This window comes from Pipistrellus hanaki (genome assembly GCF_964339955.1).
Source record: "Pipistrellus hanaki genome assembly, chromosome: 5".
In the NCBI taxonomy this organism is placed as follows: domain Eukaryota; kingdom Metazoa; phylum Chordata; class Mammalia; order Chiroptera; family Vespertilionidae; genus Pipistrellus; species Pipistrellus hanaki.
Genome location: NC_140507.1, coordinates 46,069,921 through 46,095,872, shown reverse-complemented (window position 1 = coordinate 46,095,872; position 25,952 = coordinate 46,069,921). Strand labels below are relative to the sequence as shown.

Here is a 25,952-nt window from a genome sequence, read left to right as displayed (position 1 = left end):
AGGGGTGGCTGTCTACATAGCCATCATTCTTTATTTCCTGGGTCTTCACTTCTCCGACTCCTTCCAATGAGCAATGAACATGCTTATTTTCATATGTTGACCAGAAGAACACCCACTCTTCTGCATATTCCACCGTAGCTTGGATAAAAATGTATATATAAAATAGCTTGGATAAAAATGTGTATATAGGGTGATCACCAAAATGTAGTATATACACACTTTGAATAATTTTAAAGGCAGTGTTTATTAAAATATATTTCATTTTCCAAATTGATCTGTCAGCTGTTAAAGTGTGTATGCATTTTTTTTGGGGGGCCATATGGTGTCTGTATATTATAAAAATGTGTGGAACATGCTTGTGCCCCTGTCTCCCTACTCTATACTGCTCTTTGATTGGAACTGCACTAGATCCTTAGATTAGTTTGGGTAGGGATGACCTCTTAAAATGTTAATTATAATCTTTGTATCCATGAACATTCTCTCTTATTTAATATCTTTCAATACAGTTTAAACATTTGCTCTATAAATGTCCCCTCCATCCTGTGGTAATTTTATTTGGCACCTCAATTTTATTGTAGTTATTTAAAGTGGTATCTCTTTTAATACTACATTTTCTTACTGTTTGTTAATAGTGTATAGAAATATTGATTTGAGTGTATTGATCTTATAATCAGCCACTTCACTATACTATCTCATTCTAAAAATTTTCCCTGTAGCTTTTGCTGTTTTGTAAGTACACTTAATATAATTGAGAGTTTATTACTAGTAAATGCTCTTGGTTTCTGTTTGTTTAGAGCTGCCTTTGTTTTGGACTTACTGTTGAATAATAGGGTTATGCAATTCTAAGTTGACAGTTTTTCAGCCCTTTGAAGATATTGTTTCACAGTTTCTGGCTTTTACTGTTACTATTGAGAATTTTGCTGTCAGTTTAATAGCCATTTCTTTGTAGTGATCTATCTTTTCATTCTGGTTAGGGAGGATAAAGGGGAACCACAAGGAAGACAAAAACTCGGAATGACAGCAACAGAGTTGTCAGGGAGGACAGGAAGAAGAAAGGGTTGTATAGAGCAATGACCTTCTGTGACCTTCTGACCAGAGGTGCATCCGGCCTTGGAAACATCACAGAGAAGGAGCCAAGGTTATAATACCTAGACTACTTCCCCTCCTCTTTTTCTCCTGCTGTGTTCCACATTGGCCATACCCCATCAGAAGCCAGGAGTCATGATATGATTAATAGGATGCTAAATACAGGTCAGATAGAAATAGGGGGACGAGAGCATGGTGGGAAAGCGTGGGAAAACTGGATCTGGAGGGGTCAAAGAAGATACTTAGCCCATTCTATTTAGTTTTCTTTTCTCTTCAACTTTGTTTTGGTTATTTTGGATCATTATTGGTCTTTTCTCAAATACAATCCCATCTTTTATTTCTTTAGGCATTCATACATTGTTATTGTAGTTATTATGTCTGTTAGGTCTGATATCTTAAGTCTTGAGGTTCTACAGTTTTTGGTGTTTCTGCTGACCCTTGCCATGAAGGCTTGTTTTCTTGGGTTTATGTTCATTTGTTAATATGAGAACATTTTTTGGCTAAAATTAAAATGTGAAATTCTAAAAGGACCTGAGTTGATGATCCTTTTCTTCAGAGGATTTGCGTTTCTTTCTGCAAGATACCATGGACAGTGTCATTTAAACTTAACCCAGTGTGAAAGAATAACTAAACACACAGTTTTTCAGAAAAGGCTTTCATTCTCTCTCTCTCCCCCTTTCCCCCCAGTTCAGAGCCATGACGGAGGCAGACAGATTTCCTGGTGTGTTCCCATAGTTGATGTGCAGGAGTTTTCCAGCTTCGCCTTTCACAAACAGTACTGCCCTTGGGCAGTCTGTGTGCAGCTCAGGGTCAGCCTCCTCTCGGACAGGTCTCAGGCTTTCTTTGAACACCTGTTCTTTCCTATGGGATCTTGGTTTCCTCAAGGTCTAGTTTCCTGGTTTTAACATTTATCCTACACTGTCTTGATTTATTGTTCATTTTAATTCCCATTGAGGGACTTTATTTAATTTCTTGTGGACTCAGCATTGAAACTTTTATATTGCAATTGATCTGAAATCTAGGACTTTGGTATGAAAGCAGTACACTAATTCCCCTGTTTGTCACTTCATGTCTTGCCTTGTCATCTTTCTCTGTGTAATTTACCTGCCTGTCCTTTAAAGTTTGAGGTCCTGCAGAGTTCTGTCCAATTCCCTATTCCTGTATTATCTTATACTTATAAATTAATTATTACTTTAATTCACCATCTGTTGTAATCTCCGTATGGGCAGGGATTATATTGATATTTTCACCAAGATCTCCTTTGTGTTGAGCATAATATCTAGCACATGGCAAGTATCCAATTCATATTTGTTGAATGAATGAGTGATTGGAAGAACTATTAATGTGTCTCAATAGAGAATGGTTAGTTCATTGTATTCTAGGGGGGTGAGGTTGAAATAGTAATGGTACATATTGGATAAATCAGTTTCTTGAAGTTTGTACGTCTCTTCAGGAAATACATCTATACCTTTGGATTTGTCTCTACTTCATGCTTCAGGCAATGCTAAGTATTTTTACCCCACCCTTAAAAATATGTATTTCTGTAATGTAGTGAACATGCAGAATTCTGAACAGCTTCAGTCGGTAATGGGATTTTTCTGTCTGCTGAGGGGGATGTTATTGCATCTCTCCTGGTGAATAGTAACAAATTATTATTGGCGTTTTCCCCCAGTTAGTGTGAGGACCTTCTAGTTTGCGTGTGACTTTATTAAATTTGATGGTTGGGCTTGAAGACTTAGCTTCAAGTAGAGCAGATAAAATGAAATTAACTCCTGCTAATATTCAGGGCATGCATCTCCTGAATGTATGGGGAAGCACTTTAAGTGCATAGGGGTAGAGAGAGGGCTGGGATGAAATCCACCTTCATTAACATTGCCCAGCCCTTATGCTAACAGCACGGGACTGGCTCGTGTCTAGAAGATTCTTTTCTCAAAGAACAGTATGGAGAACAGGCTACAGCTGTGTAGAAGCAAACCAGAGACTGACCCTAAAAAATAAAAGAACTTCTGGCTTTTCCAAACATGAGATGACCGGCGTTGAAAGCAGGTGAATCTTAGAAGCAGTTAGGCAAGGCCTGATCTGTGTTTCTGAGTGAGCCTTGGAAACAACGGTGGGAAGATGACTTTTGGAGCAATAGATGCTGCAGAAAGTCACCAACAGGCCTGTGGACAGAGGTGCCCCTGCACATTTCAGCAGCTAAAAAGGAAAGGCTATTTCAACCACAGTGACAAGCTTCTAAGAGCTTTTAAAGATGAAAATGGTCATTGTACTTTATCTTGGCTATTTTAGTGAGCTTGCTGGGTCATTCATTTTTCCTGTACGTCAGAAGCTGGAGAGTTGAATTTGTGAAGACCAGAGTGGTGAGAGATCTTGTCAAAGTGAATAGGAACACAGGCTTGGCTGTCTGCGAGTGTCCACCGAGAAACAATAGTTGAAAAGAACAGTATTATAGATGAGGACACTTGCAACGAAAATATCAGAGAGGCAGTGCCTGTGTGCAGGGGCCGGGGGGGGGGGGGGGGGGAGGGGGAGGGAGAGTTTGTGATGAGAGTGGAGGAAGTTTTCTGTTTGTTTTGCTTGTCTGTGTTTGAGTTTAAGGAAACAATTTAGCCTGGGGAGAATGAACAAGGGCATGGGGCCGTGCTGCTGGGACTGGAGATTCGGGGAGAGCTGGCAAAATCTCCAGGAGCAGACAGACCTAAAGCATAGCAGTTTCTCAGTAAAATGCTGGAACTGATGCTATTAAGCTATTAATCCTTTTGTGGCATAGTCCTGAAATATGAGAATATGCAGAACGAAGACCTTGTTTTATGAAATTTAAGGGTATATGAGCCTCATTCTCCCACGCAGCCAAATACATGAATGAACATAATTACACCAACTGAAGCTTAGGGAAAAGATTTATTATCCTTAAATTTGGGCTTCGAGACCTGGAAGAAAGAAAATGTAGTCATGCCGAAACCGGTTTGGCTCAATGGATAGAGCGTCGGCTTGGGGACTGAAGGACCCAGGTTCGATTCCGGTCAAGGGCATGTACCTTGGTTGCGGGCATATCCCCAGTAGGGGGTGTGCAAGAGGCAGCTGATCGATGACTCTCTCTCATCGATGTTTCTAACTCTCTCTCTCCCTTCCTCTCTGTACAAAATCAATAAAATATATTAAGAAAAAAAAGAAAAAAGAAAATGTGGTCATTGTTTCTCATGTGTATGTCTGTTTCACAGGTGAGTTTGTTAACCTTCTTTCCAACAGCTTGCATTGGAATTATATTTGAGCCTATCAGTGGAAAGTGGCTCAAATAATCAAATTAAAAAGAAGTTACGCATCTAGAACAGGGTGCCTAAACAATGAAACATAGGAAAAGGGGCTTTTATTTTCCACATCTGCAAACATAAGAAATTGGACGAAGGGTCACTGAGATTCCTCCTGACTTGAGTGTTCACTGGGACATGGCTCTGTGAACCTGCAGCTTGCATTTCCGCCTGTTTCTTCATTGCTGTGCCCTACGCTACAGCCTATGGCCAAACAAGTCAACTTGATTTCCCCCACGTGAACTCACCCTGCTTGTTCGTCTCTTCTTTCTTCAGAGCATGCTTCTTTTTCAGTTTTTGTTTCTCAAAATTCTACCCAGGCTGCAAGGTCCAACCCAGGTCCTACGCCACTCTTCTGCAAAGCCTCCTCAAGGTCCCTCTCCGAACGTGTCAGTGCGCCAGAGCGCAGTAGTTCTGCGCTAGTGCTTTCCACATGCTTCTTTGCACTGTTTGTTTACATGCTCACTCTTAACATCTGTACTGGATTGCCAACTTCTTGAGGTCACGACTTCTACTGCGAAAGTCCCAGTAGTACTAGATAGTGCCGTGCTTTGCAAATAGCAGGCACTTCCTATTTATACATCGAATTGAACATTTGGTAAAGAAAACAACTTGCTGTTAGATTAAAGCTAGCCAGATAAAGTGACTGTAACATCTTACATTTATGTACTGTATGTAGTGAAAATAATCAAATTATATGAGCTAGTGTCTAAAACATGAGAATGGGGGCTTTTTTGGACATATCTACATCTAGATGACAAGTTAGATCATCAGTTCTCACATTAAAGTCATTCTCATAACCACATCCCCTCTTGGAAAAGTCCTCAGGCTTCGAGAAGTCAAAAGAAAGAAAACAGCCTATTATATTCACAAAATGCACATGACTTGCCCTTTAAAATATATCAGAAAGAGCATGGCTACTAGAAAAGTCTGAGGTACGCTTTATTTATCTTATCAAAGAGATTAGCATCAAATCCAAGGTTGTAGTTATTATCCAAAACTGCCAACGTTTTTACCCCTCCAGTGTATTTCCTGGCTTTAAGCTCTCCAGTGCTAAAATGGAAAGGACTACTTAAAAAGCCCTCCACACCGTGTCAAGAAATGTATCTCCAAACCCGAGGATAAAGGTTCCCATTTTGAGCATTTTGTCATTTACATCATTTAAAGGAAAGGATCCTCTTTATTTAAAAATTTGTTTGTATAAAGTGGAATAAAATATTGAGGTGATCAAACACTCTGTTTGGGAGGGAGTTATTGAAGACCTGAAGCTGACGAGTTATTACCCTGCTTTGACTTGAAGTCTCCAGTGACCGGAAACCCACTTCCTACTGTGGCAGGCAGGAGTTCTTCTATGTGTGGAAATAAAGTCTATCATCCACAGCTTCCACCTATTGGTTCTCATCCTGACCTGTATGGGCATTCAGAGCAAAATCGAATCATCTTTTCAGAGTTCAGGGCCAGTTTCTTTAGCCAAAGCTTAGGTGGTAAGACTTCCAGACGTCTTGACTTCTTCATGTGTCAGGGACCCATGGACCCACTCATACTGTGTGTCCAGACCTAAGCACAGGACTGCTGAACCAGTAATACCGTGTTATGTAACAGTCGAGCTGGTGTTTAGTGATTGCTCACTACCTGCCAGGCTCCGTCCTCTTCAAAATCCTATGAGGTAATTTTCATTATCCCCATTTTTTAAGAAACTAAGAAAATCTCAGAGGGAAGGTGAGGGAGGGTGGGTGGGTAGGAAGAGATCAACATAAGAACTTGTATAAACAAAGACAATAGGATGGTGAAGGTCTGGGGCTGGGGGCGGGAGCAGGCTAGAAGAGGTCAATGGAGGAAAAGGGGAGTATATGTAATACTTTCAACAAAGATTTAATTAAAAAAAAAAAGAAACTAAGAAAAGTAAAAATGTACCATTCTACCTGTTTGTTGAATCCATAGGAATATATCTATCTATATATATACATGGCTAAGTGTCCATCCTTCTGACCAGTAGCTATGATGCTCACTGACCACCAGGGGGCAGAAGCTCAACACAGGAGCTGGCATAATGCACACTATCCATTTAAAAATAAATGGCACCATGGACCTGGTGCCAACAAACCAACACTTGGCTTCCCCCAAGGGAGACACAGGCCCCACCACCACCCTGGAGCAACACCTCACCAAATCTCAGCCAACACTATCAAAATCCCATGGCGCAAAATGCAGCCTGCAACCCAGCCAGTGGGTGCCGGGTAATGATGTCACATCCATGGTGCAGTTATTTTTAAATGGCCAGTTCATGTCATGGCAGTTCCTGCATTGAACGCCTGCCCCCCTGATGGTCAGTGCATATCATAGCTACTGGTCAAACACACTCTTAGCCTTTTATATATATATATACTAGACGCCCATTGCACAGTATTTGTGCAAGAATACGCCTCTGGCTTCACTCCCAGCTGCCTGGGAGCCAGCAAGTCCCTGCTCCCCACCCCAGCTGCCCAGGAGCCGGCACCTCCCCACTCCTAGGCCACCTAGAGCCAGGAAGTCCTTGCTTCTGCCGGAACCCACTCCAGTAGCTCCTTCCACTGCCCCCCTTTCCCTCATAGCAGGCTTCACACTGCTCCCGCCTGCATATGCAAATTACCTCCATCTTGTTGGGTTAATTTGCATATTCACTCTGATTGGCTGTGGGCAAAGGAAGGTAGGGTCAATTAGCATTTTCCTCTTTTATTAGTGTAGATATAGATATATGTATGCATATATTTTTGCTTGTGTTAATAATAAAATAGAAATTCTCCTACTTATTACACATACTTTTGTTTGCATAAATACTCTGAGAGCTAATTCTTCCTTTCTTTTTGAATATATCTCTATAATGCAGGAAATGTGTGTTCTTATCAGGTTTATTAGTAACTTTTTGGATTATATTAAGCAACAAAGAAAGAACATTATCCTCAAAAAAATGTATAGCTACATTGTGGTGTCATTTTAATTAAGGCAGTGTGTATTTTTAATATAATGTGTGAAAACAGAAAATTGACTGAAATATAAATCTAACTAGTCCCTGAGAAAGTAGTTTATAAATCTAATAAATAAATGCATTCAAGAGAATTCACGAGACGGTAATAAATACTATATCTTCATTGAAGTTTTTTTAAAAAAAATAATATTATTACTAAAAAGCGAGAACTAAAAGTAAAAAAGCAATTGACCAAGTTCTCAAGAGGCGTTATAATTCCTAAGAGAAATAACTGACCAGATAGGACCAAGCCTGCATATTGTGAAGATAATTCACAGTTTGCTAATAAAATGCAGGAGACAGATTAAATTCTTAACTGACGATAATCCATAGAAAGTTATAATAGAAACCATGAGCTAGAGCCCTCTTAAAATCCAGCAACTACACAGAACCAGCTTCATAAAACAAAACATTGAAATTAGAATAATACTTCCTTTAAGGTTCAGAGTCAACTCTACATTTAACAGATTAAAAACAAATACACAAACAAAAGCAAACTAACCAACTATAGGTGCAGACAAGGGGCAAAAGAAAAAGGTATTATGGCACATTGCAGCATTTATTTGCATTGAGCATTTCCTCCCAGTTAGTGGCACAGCAGGGGTGGCAATGAACTTGTCAACTGAAACAGGAAATGTTCTCCTGCATTCAGTATCTTTGTAGTTCTATACACTTAGCACCTGTTAAATTTAAGTATTCTTAACATGAGGAAGGATTTATTCCAATTTAATCTCACTCAAACCATGCTAATTTTGGAATTTAAGTCAATAGTCTAACCTGGATGTAGATTATTTTATGGTGGGTTTTCAAGCGTAGAGCCTGAGGGGTTCAGGTGCCATAGTTATGGAGAGGTTGCTCTTCCTGGAGAGGCTGGAGGGGAGAGGTGATGCAGGCTAGGGAGGGGAGAGAACTGAGCAAGGATGTGGTTTCAGGTAAATTCTAGTCTTGGGTAGATATACATTAGTTGTAGGGGTGAAAGGAGGGACTAGGGAGGCATAAACTCACAGTAAACCACACTACACCTTGTCACCCAGGGGTGTCGGTTAGTCATTGGCTGTGGGCTGTGTGTGTATATGAGTGTGTATGTGTGTGTTTGTGTGAGTGTGTGCACATGCCTGTTTGGGGTATGTGTGTGGAGGGTAGGGGGCAGATGATGAGATGGGTCCTGCCTACACTGGCCCAGTCAATGCGAATAAGGACAGGGAATCAGCACAACTTCCAACAATGTATCTCTGAATTATACTTAAACCAACTTTAAGGCCTCCAGGAATACCTTCTCTGTATATCTTACTAGAGGAAGAAAGAATGCAGATGGAATTTGTGGCCTAGAAATTATACTGGTGCTTCAGCCAGATTGGAAGATAGCCGTAGATTTAGAGAAAGTGGGTAAATGTCTTCATTAGAGTTCTAGGTTTGTAGTTCCTTGAGACTCACTTGGAGTTTTCAGTTGCCATTCTAAGACATTTCACTTTGTGTACTTGTTTTTTTTTTTTCTTGTTGCTCCGAGAGTGACTTGGATGCTAACCAGACCCTGTGTTCTGCAGTCAGTGGGGTTCAAGTCTTTATAAGTTGGTTTGAAGGAAATGGATCAAACATCTTGGCACATTTCTCCAGGCCACGTGATGTCTACCAGAGCCCTGGATGTAGGCCATTTAATGCTTGAAAATGAAGTTGTTTATTGTTAAATCTGCTTACTTTCACCAGCATGAACTCTCCTCAAGCCTGGATCTTCTACAACAAAGCACTTGAGTCCAGAAAGGCTAGGAACATGAGTGTCTGACTCGCTTTTTTTTTTCTAGAGTAAACACCTCAAGGCAATCCCAGGACGCAGCACCAAACTGAGAGTTGTTCATGCCTCATCAAAGATCCATCAATGAGCCTGTGAGAGCAGGTACTTCTGGGGGCTGGGTATGTGGCAGTGAGCCAAACTGTCAATGTCCTTGTCCCCAGGAACTGGAAATCCACAAGCCAATATAACAGTATTATCAGTGGGAGAGATACAATGTGAATAGAAATAAAACTGGAGGAAGAGTTCAGGAGTATTGGGTGGTTGCTTTTCTGCTTAGACTCCCTGATATAGGAACAACTGGGCAGAGACCAGCAGAGCCATAGGGGAGGGGGAGAGAAGGGTACCTAGTATCTAGCAGGCCCTCCCGAGTGTGGGAGGTACCCTCTGGAAAGTATCTTGGCTGCCTGGCTGGGGGCTGGAATATGCCTAGGAATTGTTTTATATTGATTTACTGATTTTTATTTGTATAGTAGTGGCCCGGTGCACAAAATTCATGTACGGGTGTGTGTGTCCCTCAGCCCAGCCTGCACCCTCTCCAATCTGGGATCCTTCAGAGGATGTCCGACTGCTGGTTTAGTCCTGATCCCACCGATAGTCAAACATCTCTCTTGCAATCTGTGACTGCTGGCTCCTAACTGCTCACCTGCCTGCCTGCCTGATGCCCCTAACCACTCTACCTGCTTGCCTGATTGCGCCCAACTGTGCCTACATTGCAGCTTGATCACCCCTAAGTGGCTGCCCCCGCCCCCTCGCCTCAGCCTGATTGCCCCCAACTGCCCTTCCCTACCGGCCTGATCATCCTTAACTGCACACCCCCCCCCAGCAGCCTGCTTGCCTCAACTGCCCCCTTCTGCCAGCCTGCTTGCCCCCAACTGCCCCCCTCTGCTGGCCTGCTCACCCCTAACTGCCCCCCTGCTGGGCTGCCACGCCCAACTGCCTCCATCGGCCAGGCTGCTTGCCCCCAACTGCCCCCCCCTCACCACAGCCTGCTTGCCCCTAACTTCCTCTCCCGATGCCAGCCTGACCACTCCCAACTGTTCTCCCATCCTGGCCTGATCACCCCTAACCACCTCCACCAACCACCTCCACCTTGGCCCTGCTACTGTGGCTTTGTCCGGAAGGACATCCGGAAGGTCTCTGGGTCTAATTAGCATATTACCCTTTTATTAGTATAGATTGCCCAAGCCATGTTTACAGTAAAGACTTGGAAGTGTACAACTGATATTTTTCAAACTTTCCTACAGAAATTGTAAATCTACTGAAATATAGACATACGTATAATTGGAAACACACACACAAACACACAAACACACACAACACACACACACACACACACACACACACATATATATATTTAAGTTGTTCATTTTTTAATAGAAAAACCAAACCCTGAAATAGCCTCTGATGAGAAGAAGCCACAGAAATTTTACTTTGGTAAAGATGTCAGTAACGGAATCCATGCTGCCCTGTGTTTCTGGGAAAGCAGGCTGTGCTCAGTGGCTCAGCAAAGTTGTTGAAATGTGGGTGAGAGAAGAGGGGTCTTGAGACACTGGCAAGGGAAGGGAATCAGAATGGGCTTGGGGGCTCCATGGAGTTCTAGGTGCTTCTCTCATGCTTTTCCACATAATGACAAGGGCAGAGGGCTCCTTACCATCTTTCATTTTTAACGTCATTGAAGTTCCATTTTCTTGTTATTTTGACTACTTGATTCCCCCCACCTCCATCCCGTGTTTTCTTATTTAATCCCTCTCTCTTTGCTTTCTCCCTCTTCCCCTTTCTGGAGGAGCCAGCTGTTTATTTTGCTATTTCCAGTACTGGTAAAAGGAAACCCTAAAACCACCCAAGAAGTTTATCTAAGAAGGTTCAATTTCCTGGTGCCTTTTGTTGTTATTTTGGTTTCCTTTTTATGTCAGTATATAGCAGTCATAAAGTAGGGTTAGATGGTTTTATTTGTTTAGTCCAAACACATCCGGAATATAAAGTGGCACAAGAACGGTTATAGAAGAGACCCAGGAAATGTTAATGCTATTTAAAATGGATTTACTTCTGCTCAAAGGCTGACTTCCTGGGTGATGTGCTGTGAGAGAGGGCGTCTTAATTCCTGGCTCCATGGTTCATGTGGGTTTGCATGCTAAGCATTTAATCAGTTAGACACCCTTCTGTGAAGGGCCTGCATGGCCCAGGCATCATAGCTGGCCTGTCACCTCCCTGGACATGCCCCTTGAGAGAGAGGAATTGGATGCATAAAAATGTAATGGGGCTGGCAAAGCCGGAGGCAGCTTCATGTTCAAAGATGAAAGCATTTCGTCGGCAGTTTGTCTTTGAAAACACTGAATAATCAAGGGGGAAGCGAGGGGAAGGAAGGGCTTGTAGGAGGCAGCTTGCTTGTGTTTTGGAAACCTAGAGGGTCTGTGACTGATAATTTCATTTCACAGGTCTTTAGTTTTATGTTGCTTGTTAGCCATGGCTGGAAACCTCACCCAAATATGTTTATCCTATAATCGGAAGGCTCAACCACTTTGTTGAATGAATGGGTACAATGCAAGGTATAGGAACAGGCCTGTTAACAACCAAGAAAATAATTAAATCCTATTGCTTCCCTAATCCCCATCTTAATTGTTTGTGCTGTGTGTGTGTGTGTGTGTGTGTGTGTGTGTTTAATCCTTACCTGAGGATATTTTTAAAAATATATATTTTATTGATTTTTCACAGAGAGGAAGTGAGAGGGATAGAGAGCTAGAAATATCGATGAGAGAGAATCTTTGACCAGCTGCCTCCTACACAATCCCTACCAGGGATGTGCCTGCAGCCAATGTACATGCCCTTGACCGGAATCAAACCTGGGACCTTTCAGTCCACAGACCGACGCTTTATCCACTGAGCCAAACTGGTTTTGGCTGAGGATATGTTTTTATGATTTTTAGAGAGAGAGGGAGAGAGGAACATTGATGTGAGAGAGAAGTATAGACTGACTGGGGATAACTTAGGTATGTGCTGTGAGCAGGAATCAAACTTACAACCAACTGAGCCACCTAGCAAGGGCCCAGTTGTTTGTATTTTATGTTACATGGAGAACAACCGTTTTCATATGGAAGTCTGGTGTGTGTGTATGTGTGATCATTTTAAAGGGTTCTATTTAAATGGAGTCAATCCTTACAAAAACTCTTGCATATATATCAGTGTCACCCCGTGTTGGTTTCCTAAGGTAGACGCAACCAAGTACCACAAACCTGGTGACTTAGAACAACCGGAATGTGTTCTCTCTCAGTTCTGGAGGCCACAAGTCTGAGATCAAAGCATGGGCAGGGCTGTGCTCTTTCTAAAGGTTCCACAGCAGGGCCCTTCCTTGCTCCTCTCCTTGTTTCTGGTAGTTGCTGGCAGTCCTTGGCATTCCCTGGCTTACAGATCATCCAATCTCTGCCACTGTTGTCACAGGACAGCCTCTGTGTGTCTTTCTGCTTTTCTTATAAGGACAGCAGCCATGGATTAGTTCTAAGCTAGTATGCTCTCACCTTAAGGTAGCTACATCTTCAAAGACCCTTTTTCCAAATGAGGTTCACATGGTGAGGCCCGGGTAGACATGAAACTTCTGAGGACACTCTCACAGTACCTCCCCCATCCCACTAGGTCACACACCTTTTTTGAAAGACATGACTATACCTTATCTGTTGTTATAGATAACTACATTGGCACTTAGACACAGTGCCAATGTAGTTATCTATAACAACAGATAGATGCTTAATAAGTGGTGGTTATATAAAATGGTTTGACTTTGAACACTCAAGTTATAAGGAAAAAACAACCCAAGAGTCAAGTGGTACATAAGAACATTTCATATATATATGTATATATATATATATACACACACAATATGCAGACATATGTATGCATGTGTCTTTTTAAATAGGATTTTCTAAAGAATTTAGGCACCATGGAATATTGTTACTATTTGTTCTTTCAAGAGAGAAAGCAGTTTAAGCCTGCAGGAAATGACTAAGTGGATTATTTTTCCTCCCACTGACTCTTTTCTTCTAACAGCACATTTAACACAAGGGTATGGAAAGTATGCATACATAATTAAGTATTTAAAAAGTATCATTGCCCCACTCTTGATGGAAATTGGGAACTTGGGTTTTAACCTGCTTTATCCTGAGGATTATCTTCTCGGCTGAAAGCTAACAACCTAAAGAATGGAGAGTAGCAAAATATTCTAAGGCCAAGGATGCAATCCCGGGCCCAGAGGTGGAGGTATTTCCCGAGAGGGCCCACCCAGAAGAGAAGCAGAAGACACGTTTCCATTCTGTCCTGGATTGGTCTTGACCACTTTTCTGACATCAGTCTGTTGCCGTAGAAACAAGGATGGTGACACAAATTTAGCATTATGACTTTGCAATAGAAAGTAGAACTTTTCTCTCTTTACACAGTAGGGGGACAAGATCCACAGTGAAGGGAAAAAAGCACCGTATTTGAGTACAAAGCCAGCAATTTACAAGTGAAGAGAAAATTAATACCTACCTATAGGGGCTTAGGCAGTATGTTTTCACCTATCTTTCAAAGCAGGACATCTACGTTTTTGAAATATCTCTTCAAACAACACACCTGGTTTGTAAATAAAGAAAAATTCATAGAGGATGCAATGACTGCCTATAAATATATAGAGAATTAAGCTAATGTTTTGTCCAGCTTATTTATCTCATTTGTCTTCATTAGGTTAAAAATTTATTGACAAGTAAATGCCTGCACAAAGGCATAGTTTGATTGGGATGTCAGATTTATTTTTCCATCACAGCTTACGTTTAATAGATGATAGCATGAAAGGTAATTGTTTTGTTAAACTGAAAATTATGAGTGGCGCAGTAGATTTATGTTTGCATAGCTTTTGTTAAAATAAAATTTCTGTTTGAGAACAGTTTGGGACTTACAAATTATGTGGTAATACAGAATTCCCATGAACCTCCACACTGAGTCTCCACTATTAATAACGTATTACATTATGATGAGACTTTTGCTAAGATTAATAAGCCAATATTGATTTATTATTGTTAAGTAGGTACTCATTTATTCACATTTTCTTAGTTTTTATCTAAAGTTCTTTTCCTGTTTCAAGATCCTACCCAGGGTTACAGTTAGGTGTGATGTCTCCTATGGCTCCTCTTGGTTTTGACAGTTTTCTCAGACTTCGCTTGTTTTTGGTGACCATGACAGTTTTGAGAAGTTCTAGTTGGGATATTATAAGATGCCCCTCTGTTGGAATTAGATATTTTTTCATTATTTGACTGGGTTTATGGGATCTTGGGAGGAATATCACAGAAGTATAATGGCCATTTTCATCGTATCCTGTCAGGAGTACATACTATCCACCCGCGGCATCACCGTTGAGGTGAATTTTGATCCTTTGGTGAAGTAGCGTTTGTCAGATTTCTCCACTGTAGTTACTCCTTCCCACCCTTTTCCATGCTGTACTCCTTGGATTGCAGTTACCATGTGCAGCCACACTTAAGGAGTTTTGGGGTGGAGGTTCAGCTCCTTCTCCTTGAGGGTGGAGTACCCACATACTGGTTGGAATCCTTCTGCACAGGAGAATTGTATCTTCTATATAGTGATTTAGTCAATCACTTATTCATGTTAGTGTGGACTTACGATCATTTATTTTATGCTTTGGATTGTAATCCCATATTACTTTATACATTTTGCTTCTCAAATTGTCCCAGCGACGGCCATTGGAATCACTTGTATTGGTATTGTTTTTAGTAGGCCAAATTGAATCTTAGTAGTCCATGACATTTCTTTTTCTCTTCATACAATAAGCATCTAAAATAATTGTGGTGAGGAGGACAGATTATTTGGCCATGGTAGAGGTAGGTAGCTTGACCAGTAGGTACTTTTTTACTGTATATTAACAGTGTGTGAAAACAAGGCTGTTTTCATTTTTATCTTAACATTTGGTTGATTTATATGGTCTCAAGAAAAACAGACTTATGTTTTTCAGTTTATGTTAATATGTTTGCCAGTTATTTTATGCTCTTTGTAATTTTTTCAACCTCTTAGGTGTTGGAAAAAGCCCAGGCATGTGGTTGGTAAAGGAATCCCCATTCCCATCACAATTCTCTTGTCTTCCATTAACAGTTTGCTTCTGCTTGAAGATACTGCGTTTAAAATACATCTCTTCTGTAGAGAAAAAGATGCATGGTCTTTATTCCTCTACCCTGTTTTCTTATTCTTCTTCTCCTTTGGTCTTTTGCACAATGATGGGGAAGACTGCGAGGGCAAGAATTGTGTCCCGTTCTCCAGCCAGTGTCCCCTCAGCCTAGAGTGGAAAGCACTGTCCAATCTGGATACTCCTGGGGAAAGGTTCAGACTTTGTTTTGGTTGACTTTCCCTCTTCTCAGGGACAACATCGAATTGGGGACAGTCTGATGGTTTGGAGTAGTTTTTAGGATTCATAGAGAAATTGGTATCAAGACTTTTAAAGCAGTTACCACTATGTTTTGTTTGGTATTAGAATTTCAGTTCATCATATGAATACTGCCCAAAGATGCAAAGTGCAGCATGATAAAAGGAAGTGAGAGATAAGATGTGGGGTTCTTTAGTCACTTTGTGCTTTTACCGTGTACGGGACACTGATATATTGTAAAGTATTGATTTAGTATTAATTTATTTTGTTGCACTATATTTTGAAATGAAACTTTTTATTAGCTTGGATTTATAATCTGTGTAACTAGAAAGCGTTGCCAACTTCTTTTATGTGTTATTATTTATTCCATTATCTTTTTATTGCCAGTGACAAGGCATAGAGCGAAACTCAACTGAATAAACACAAAACACCATTAAATTTCTTTGTAACATGGGGGTGAAAGACAGATAAATAAATTGATACTAGAGAAATACTGTGTTATATTTCCTGCATTAACCCAGCTGAATCCTAAAAGTAAACTTCGGGCTCTGTTTCATCTAGAGATATTTTAGCTCCACATGATGGCTTGTGTGAGGAGGTTTTCCCCAAAAGGCCCATTGTCATTGCTTTATCTTTTATCAAATGAATGGTGATGACAGAGCAGGTTGTTATGAGGATGTTCAGAAAAAGATGTTAATTTCTATTCTAAAGTAACATAATGTTTATGAAAGTGGTATAAGGTTTCAAGGCAATATTTTTATTATTGTCTTTGTATATGAATAGGCCACATATTAATTTTGCTCTCATCATCCCCTTGTTGGAGACCTTAAAAAGGTTCAAGTCACACTAGAGTGGAGTGGAAGAAACTTCCTTTGCAATGAGTGTGGCTTTACATTTCAGCACTTTTAGGAGTTAGGTCACAAGTACTTGAAGAGCTGAGGCTGCGCATGTGGCAATAAAGAGCTGGGTGAACCTGTACCTTATGTTATGGATGTGTTGGCTGTCGATCATAGTAAAGGCTTTTATTTTTTGCCATCTAAAGGGTAAATAGAATCCTCCATCTGTGACTGGTGGGATGTTCCAGAAGGGTGTTCTTCTAATACTTATAAAGGATTGTCGTGCCTCTCCATATATAACCTGTCAAATCTGTGCAGCTGAAGAAGTTACAAATGGTCTATGGAATCTACAAGTCTTTATTGCTCAAAATTATTTCATTAAATCTGCATCCTGATGTTTTCTTCTACCTTATTTTCTATGAATAATGATAAATAAGACACCAGTGAGGTAATGAAATTGTTTCTATTTTTCCTCTGTGGTTGGCTAGGAATTGTTTAAACCTTTAAGCATCCATGTGGTTTGCTTCTCATGAGGAACAAACAGCATGTGTGCACATTGGTTGCCACACATTAGGCAAGAAGGTCAACGTGTTTGCAAGGATGGGATTCAACAGAATGTAGTAGAATTCATAAAGCATCAATATTTATTAAAAATGCATAATATTATTTTCTAACTTTAAAGAGGGAAAAGCAAAGCAAAAACAAGTGGGATGAAGCATCTGTTAATGGTTTACAAAACCAGAAAGTGCAGTGTTTTCTTCACTTGACAACCGCAAATGTGAAGGAGCAGTACTTCTAGAACAACATTGGACAGGCACAGTCCTGAAATCCCAAACCCTTCATCCACTGTCAAGGCTAAAGTACCATAGGGTGTGGCCACGTGCATGCTGTTAGGTATATTGTTTCCTGCAGAGCCTTAGATTTATATTATTTTATTTATTTTTTAAAAATAATATTTTTGTTGATTTTAGAGAGGAAGGGAAAAGGGGAGAGAGATAGAAACATCAGTGATTAGAGAGGATCATTGATTGCTTCCTGCACGGCCCCTACTAGGGATCGAGCCCGCAACCCAGACATGTGTCCTTGACCAAAATTGAACCAGGGACCATTCAGTCTGCAGGCTGATGCTCTATCCACTGAGACAAACTGACTAGAGCAAGTCTTAGATTTTAAATTGAGAGCAGGAATTGGATTCCTCTTTATACCCTCCACAGAATTCCCATGGTGCCTTACACTTAGATTTTTAATAACATTTTTGTGAAGTTGAATTACTGACATTAGATTTAGGGAGAGTTGAGAAATTATAACTACTGGTAAAGTTTGTGTTTATTTAATTATTTAACCATTCATTGCATAATATTTTGAGGCTTATGATGTGTCAGCACATTGTTTTTCTTTGGGGATGCATTGGCAAACAAATCTAGATATAGGCCCTCATCCTCATGGACTGGGGTGATGATAGCAAAATGAAAAAAATAATAATATTAAAAATACTACTAACCAGATGGTAGGACAAATTGATATATAAATCAATGCACAAGAAACATTAAAAAATAATTATTTTATTTTCTAACTTATCTGACGTATCCTAAGACAGGTTACCAAGTGTTATAACTTGCAAAGTCATCTACATTTATCAAATTATTCCAACAATTTCGAAATTGTTAGTTGATTACGAATTATTGTTAATGTGATATTTTGTTTGAGGAAGTTGTCAGTAGCTTTGATGCCTTTTTCTCAATCACGACAGTGAATCACATAGACCTCCTTGTTTCACTTCCTCTATTCAGTACTTCTATGCAGTTGGAGGGCAGCTGGCATGATGCCCTTGGTTCAGAGCAAGGTACACACCTGGATGTCAGTGATTCCATTGTGGCCTGGACCAGGGAGGCTCTGGGTTGGTCCTCTGTCACCAATACCTTCCCCAGTGCTCCCTGGCCTGCCATCCACACCCCTCCCCTCATCTGTATTGTACTGCTTTGAGGCAGTGACAGCCATTGCTCTTGACTACTGCCATGCTGCCCCTTAAGGAGGCAGATGTGCAAGTGGAAGTAGGGGACACATATTTGCCAGCACTGCATCTGGTTCCATTCCAGCCTCTATTGCCACTGCTCCATGGCAATATTCTTAGTTACTCCGGATAAGGCAGTAAGTGTAGACCTCAACAATTGGATTAGTATTTTAACAACCAGTGCAGGAAAATGTCAGCATTGTAGACTGGTACCGATACAATCTCTTTAATTTTTAAATTGCTGGAAAAGAGTTCTCTTCTATCTAGACATGTAAAATTGGGAAGAAATAATATTAAACTAATATATCTTTGTTGAATGACAATTTGAAAGATTTTTGGGGCAGGAGGATTGGGGGTTGGATATATCTAAAGGATATATATGATAACTACAGGTTTGGTATTGGAAAATGTCCATAGTGACCTTGGGGTCACAATGTTAATAACAGCCTTATATATGAATATATCTGTAATATGAGTATAAAGCTTACAAGCTAGTCAATTATAAATCGAGATGACAGTAAAAGTGTTTGGGAACCCTAGCTTGTTTGGGTCAGTGGATAGAGCATAGGCCTGCGGACCAAACGGTCCTGGTTTGATTCTGGTCAAGGGCACATACCCTAAATGCAGGCACATACCCTGCCCCAGCCCTGGTTGGGGCTCTTGCAAACGGCAACCAATCGATGTGTTTCTCTCCCATCAATATTTCTCTCTCTCTCTTTCCCTCTCTCTAAAAATCAATGGAAAAATATCCTCAGGTGAGGATTAAAAAAAATTATGTGGCAATTTCTGTTGGTGTTTTGATCATGGGTTAGTTGGATAAACATATAGAATGATAGGGCTTTATGTTTACATTGTCAAAGGGTATTTCCAAAAGATCTTCACATTCTAGGTTTTCTGGTATTACTAATTTCTAAAGTACTGTGTTGATAGTCTAACTAATTAGTTATGCATATGGATTAATTACTTATCCATCTAAAGTAGAGTAGTCTTGTTGTACTGAAAAAAAGTGGGGTCAGGTCCTATTTTTAATTAAAGGTTGCATGTTTTCTTCCTGACTGCATGGTTCTTAGGACAGATCTATTAAAAATCCCTCGAGAGACTCCTTTTCTTATATATCTTTATCCGACTTTCAATTTTAGAAGTTTTTCAAATCCTCTGTATTTTTACTTTCTATTCAAACGCCTTCAAGCAAGAGTCCTAGAAAGTTTCCTGCAACCCTATTCGGCAGTTCTTTTCAGCTTTTGTTATTTGGGAAAATAGAAGAAGAAAAAGAAAAACTACTGCTCTCTTGAAGGATAGATGGGTGGCTTGTTTTTCTGGTGTGTGTGTGTGTGTGTGTGTGTGTGTGTGTGTGTTCTCAAGAAGGTAAGTTTCAGGCCTTTGCCTTTGCTGGATAAGCAAGGCCCCAGTAATGAGAGAATGAGAGATAATGGAACTTAGTAACTTAAGTATTTATAACAAAGTTGAAAAATCAAAATACCATCTCTAGTTCCTATGGAATCCAAACACGGTCAAATAAATTTTGGATAACGTATAGGATAAATCTTGGTTTTCACATAAATTATCGTATAAATATTGCCATATTTAGATAAAATGTTTCAAAGTGCTTAAACTTTAGAGCAGGCCAGGATAATAGTCTTTTTATTTTATTTATTTTTTTAATGGGTGCTAGGTATTTAGGCTGGCCCTCTTTATTAACATGTCAAAGAAATGTGTGTGTATACTAACCCATGCAAACGCACAAATTTCTATACATAAGTATTTTTATCTATATAAACTAAACATGATTTCTTGCGGATGACTCCAATTCAGATCCATTGCTCTATAAATTATTGTAGCCTGCTCCTCTTGCTTAACTGTAAATGCTCACTCCAACAGGGAGAAACCTCACTCCCACCATCTGCCACCCATCCCATCCACTTAATTGTTCTGTTCCCTATACATGTATACTGTGTCCATATGAGAAATGAGAAATAACTCGATCAACTGGAATACAGGGTGCTTCCTTTTCCTTTAGTCTTCCAGACTGCACTCATTTCCAGAGTCACTTAGGTCAGCATCTTTGCCCCAAACCACATTCAGTGAATGTTTCATACACTTAGAATACATCTAGATTCTCTTACCACAGTCCACATTGCTTCCTTGGATCTCCTGATCTCCAGAATGATTTATCACAACTTTTGTGTACATTAAGGTTCACTGTTTGAGTTATATCAATTTGGAAAAGTGCATAATGCCATAGATCTGCTATTATACTATCATACAGAATTATTTAATCATCCTAAAAATCTTATGTGCTTTACCTGTTTATCCCACTTTGTCTCCTACAAAATCCCTGACAACCATTGATTTTAAAAAGTATCTCTAGTTTTGCCTTTGTCAGAATATCACATAAATATCACACAATTGGAATCAATCAGTATGTAGCCTTTTCAGACTGGCTTCTTTCACTCAGCGATATGCCCTTAAGGTGTTCTAGCAGTTTATGCTCCAGCAGCTTTTGCTTCAGGTAAGCTGTCCTTGGCTGTGATTCTTTTTGCCTGTCCTTACAGATTTTGGGTTGGCGGTTTGCCCTCCAACCTCAGTTCTTTCATTGGTCTAAGAATAGTTGTTGATTTTTAGCTTTTAAAACTTTTTCTTGCTGTAAGCATGGGAATCATGACTTCTAAGATCTTTAGATACCTGGAGCTAAAACCATAGTTTCTTAGCATTTTTCTTAGCCTTAAAATCTTTTTTTTTTTTATTAGAAAGCAATTTATCTTTTATTCTTTAGAATCCAATGATGTACCTTTATGGTGTCTCATTCTGTCATTCTGCCATTCCTCTCACCTCATTCTACAGTGAATATTTGCCACTCAGACCCCATGCTTCCGGTGCTGAGTCCACCTCAGTCACTGGTAACAAAATGGTAGGGAGGATTGTGAGAAAGCCTATAATAGGTTTCATGGAGCATTTTCACACTTTCTATTCCATCTAATGCATATTTTCTATTATTTTAATGCTTTACAGAGTGTACAGAGATTTCTAAATGTCTGTTTATCATAATCCTAATGTAGCGAAATGTGATGTTTAAAAAATGAATTTTGCACAATGGATGCATAAAAATGAAACTTGAGGACTAAAAACTGAGAAGAGGGGAAAGGAAGCCAAGTCAATAAAAATGGTCTGTGCATGGTGCTTCAGTCTTTCCTCTAACACAAATTTACTAATATGGAAGATATCCAACTTAATTTAAAATAACATTGCTTTATAAAAGGTTAACAAGACAAAAAGAAGAAATACGTCATTGCAGCTGACACTGACTAACACGCAAACTATGGCCTTTCTTTAGTATTTCTTTTAAGGGCGATAGTTAAATTCTTATTGTTAATGCTTATTTTCTCATGCAAAGTCCCTTTCCATGAGGTTTTCTTTTATTGTTACATTTGTTATGTTTAAGATTCTAATACCAGCCGAGACCAGTTTGGCTCAGTGGATAGAGCGTCGGCTTGGGGACTGAAAGGTCCCGGGTTCGATTCTGGTCAAGGGCATGTATCTTTGTTGCGGGCATATCCCCGGTAATGGGTGTGCAGGAGGCAGCTGATCGATGACTCTCTCTCATCGATGTTTCTAACTCTCTATCTCTCTCCCTTCCTCTCTGTACAAAATCAATAAAATATATTTAAAAAAAAAAGATTCTAATATCAATGATCTACACCTTAAACGAGGACTTACATCCTAATTTAAAAAGTTTCATTCTCATTGATTCTATAGATTCTTTCTTCCTTGCAAAAATCTTCCATCCAATCTGATTTCTTCCTCTTTGTTTTGCTTTGTACTTCTCAAATTTTGTTAAATTCTAAATGGGAAATGCTTATCTAATCTAACCACAACCACCCACTTCATATTTGCACCTTACCTATGCCGGTGACTGTCCTGGGTGTTTCTGGTGGCATGAAAATCACTTTTCTTTAAGATGACCCATTCCACATGGAACAAGACTGGCTGTAAGGAGGTTTCTTCACAGAATGACGGGAAGGTGTTGCGTTCTGTTCTACCTTCACAGAGTGGGGTCTGTTGATAGCAGGACAACCAGTGGGGAGGAGGTCAAGCCTACTTGTGAGAATAGGATTGATGGTAGGAAGGTGACTCATCAGCAGAGGGAAACTCCTGAGGGACAGGCAGAGTGCAAGTTATTTGTTTTTTTAAAAAATGTATTTTTATTGAATTTAGAGAGAGAGAGAGAAAGGGAGAAGGATAGAGAGATACATTGATTGGTTGTCTCCCTCATGCATCCCAACCAGGGATCGAACCCTCAGTCTGGGTATGTGCCCTGACTGGGAATTGAACCAGTAACCTTTTGGTGCATGGGATGATGCTCAACCAATTGAGCAACACTGGCCATGATGCAAGTTATTTCTTTTATAATTGGAGGAAGAAGTGCCCACCTACTCATCCCTGTAGGATAAATCTCTAAATGAGCAACCTTACCACCCTCCTGCTTCCCTAACAACCCCTCTTACACCAACACCCTGTCCCACCACTGTCTTGTTGAAATCTGCCAAGTTTTAAGAGTGTCTCACATGCACATAGAGAACCACAGCAATGCTACTGTGCATTTCTTAAAGCACTTTATAGCTCACAAATTCAGTGAGTACTATGAGATTGATTTCTCTGAAGCCTCTATGGTCTTGATAAATGAACTCATAGGCACTATCTATATTCTCATTAATTTTATATTTGCAACCAAAAAAGAAACCATCACACAGCTTGACACCTTTATGAGAAGTACATTAAGATCAGATTCAGTCTAGACAGAATCAAATTTTGGTTTAAACTGAAAATTGTTTTTCTAAGAGTATAGTAATGCCTTAATTCTTAGTGCCAAATGGATGTGTCCTCAGCATGTATCAAGTCAAATCTAACTTTGCTTTTCTGTCCTATCTCCATCACATTTTGCGTTTTGTATACGTCCTATTGATTCTAATCTGAACAATTATTTGACCCTACCTCTGTCTCTTTATTCCTCTGATACTCAACCTTGGTTGAAACTGTGATTACCACTCTTCTGGAATTTTATTGAAGGTCAGAGAGTAGAAAGCCTACTGCATTTAATCATATGTGAAGATGCAAATACTTAGCTTTGTGGAATTGACATTAATAAGCTGTGGAAATAATGTTCACTTTCAAGAAAAGATGTAATTCTCTCTGAATTGAACCTGAACTTATTTAAGCTGTCACTGAGTTGCCAGAAGTTGCCCTGTTCTTTCTTTCTCTGCTGTGAATATGAAAGTAATGAGGTTTACTTAATAAATAGGATCTCATTTCTCTAAGGAGTACTGCGAGCTGTGGACACTTGCTGCAGGCTTTGCTTCCAGCTCAATTCCCCGGGGTCTAGTTTTCTGTTTTACTCTGGTTTGTGCTGTCTGCCCTTGGGATCCGACATCAACACGTGGTTTTCATGGGGTTCTAACTTTCTTTTTACCCTTTCTAATTGCTTTCTTTCCTTATTTTCCTTTTTGTTGTTGTTCTTTTTTACCTCAGTATAGTCAATCTACTTTTCTGTTATGTGAAAGTCAAATATAGCCTCCTGATCTCATAGATGGAACATGGGCCAACTTCTCATGGTTTCTGCCATGATTTTTTAATCTATGAACACATGAAAGAAGGGAGGGATGACACATCCATATTAATCTCAGTGTGCCCTATAGGGTACAAAATCTGGGAAACAAATTTATAAGCATAGAAAAACTCCGCTAGAATAATGAACGTATATTACTAAGGCATCATTTCCCCCCCCATAATTTTTGGTCTGTACTATTGATGGTTTTAAATGCTATAGATTCACGAAGACCCCAAAATAATGTGGAGTTTGTATTCCAAGAGTTTATAAATGACTTACATAATTAAAACACGGTTAGCAAGTTTTAGGGTGCCAGGTTAGCCCACAAAATGCCATCCAACACATTATAATAAATCTAAGTTATAATTTTAATAAGTTCAATACTTACAACTGGCATTTACAAAATTGTCTCAGAAAAAATAATTCTGAATTTAATCTTAAGATGCTGGGGACATGTGGCTGTGATTCTATTAGTGACCAAGTTGAAGTGGGCTCTTGTAGTGGTCACCTAGAAATTAGGAGCATATTAACTCTACTTAAGCAGATAGGAAGTTACCTATCCTGTTTACATAAAATAAGTTGGTAATTCAGCTTACTCCTTCAAGGCTGCATTGGTTCTTGCACTCATGGGAGTGGGCAAGTGTGAATGTTCTGAATGTAGACCATCAGCCATCTTATTGTATGCATGAACAGATCTCTGACCCAATATTAAAAGTCATATATTGCCTGAAGAAAAATTTACATGGTGGAGAGGTTAGGGAGTAGCAACTTGTAAAAGGCAATAGACGCATAAAAAATTATATAGAAAACAAGCATAAACCTGTCCACTCCTAGAAGGCAAACTGTATGGAAATCTTTCCTAAAATAATAAATCCAAACCAAGTAATGGTAGTGAGTTGTATACTTGTCTTATCAGAATCACCAGAGGGCCTTTTTCTGTCTATCTACCTGCTTGAATTCGGATAGCTCTTCCTTCTGACTCCAACCCTTAACCCAGCTGAGGAACTGCACTGTGATAGTTCTGATCCAGGTAGAGTGCGCCATATTGCTCATGAATAACAGATGGGAGTATGCTCTCCTAAACAGTGGATTATAAGAGTAGGGTAATAAAATGACAAACATCTATTTTTGCAAATGTTGAGATGTTTTCAAATTTGTGCTGTAAATCTTTATGTAACTTACCAATTAAAAAAAATAATAGAGCAGGAAGAAAGATCTGAAAACAAATAACAATTCTCAAAAGAAATCATCTTTTGGATTTACCTTTGACAAGTGTGTCTTAGGACAACTGAAGGACACATATTATCCGTGTTTGGAAAAATAAAACGAAAGATGTGTATGTTTGAGGCTGATGTTTCAATAATAAGCAGACCCAAAGGAAGATTTAAAAAGTGAGTATTTATTGAGTACCTAAATTTGACCAGGAACTTCCACATACACACATTTCACACTATTATTTACTGCCAGTTATCGCGTGCCATTTTCTACAGATGAGTACACTTAGGTTCAGTTTGAATAATTTGCCAAAGGCATATTGAATATAGTTATTGCAGTTGCACAGTGCCCTGTTCTTAGATGGGCCCAATGCTTTGTGTAATACTGTGCTGTCATCATCCTGTAATTCTTTAAAAAAAATTTGAAAGGGGCTCACCCTTTCATTTTGTACTAAGTCTTAAGAATTACATAGCTAGTCTTTCGCATAGGTTATGCCAACATTTTCAATGGAGGTTCCTAAAGACATACACTAAGTCCTAAGCCTAGTAAGACAGGAAGGAGTGGTAGGTAGCTCCAGGGGTATAGATGGCAAGATCTCTGTGTTCTGGAATCAGAATATTGGGCCTGGGGGCAATATTTGGTGCCTCTCTCAGAAGAAGTATCATGGCCTCATATGATAGTATAAGTGGTTTCTGGGTACCAATGTA

The 25,952-nt window shown here is 39.7% G+C and overlaps 1 protein-coding gene across 7 annotated transcripts in view; it reads left to right on the top strand.

The window, feature by feature from the left end:
* Positions 1-25,952, top strand: part of INPP4B (inositol polyphosphate-4-phosphatase type II B) — a 561,675-nt gene that overhangs the window by 16,704 nt on the left and 519,019 nt on the right. The window contains exon 2 of one of the 7 annotated variants that reach the window (XM_084884238.1): positions 9,198-9,289. The exons of the other annotated variants lie outside the window; for them this stretch is intronic. The gene's annotated coding sequence lies outside the window, so the exon portion shown is untranslated. The remainder of the gene's footprint in view (positions 1-9,197; positions 9,290-25,952) is intronic. 7 annotated transcript variants of the gene reach the window in all.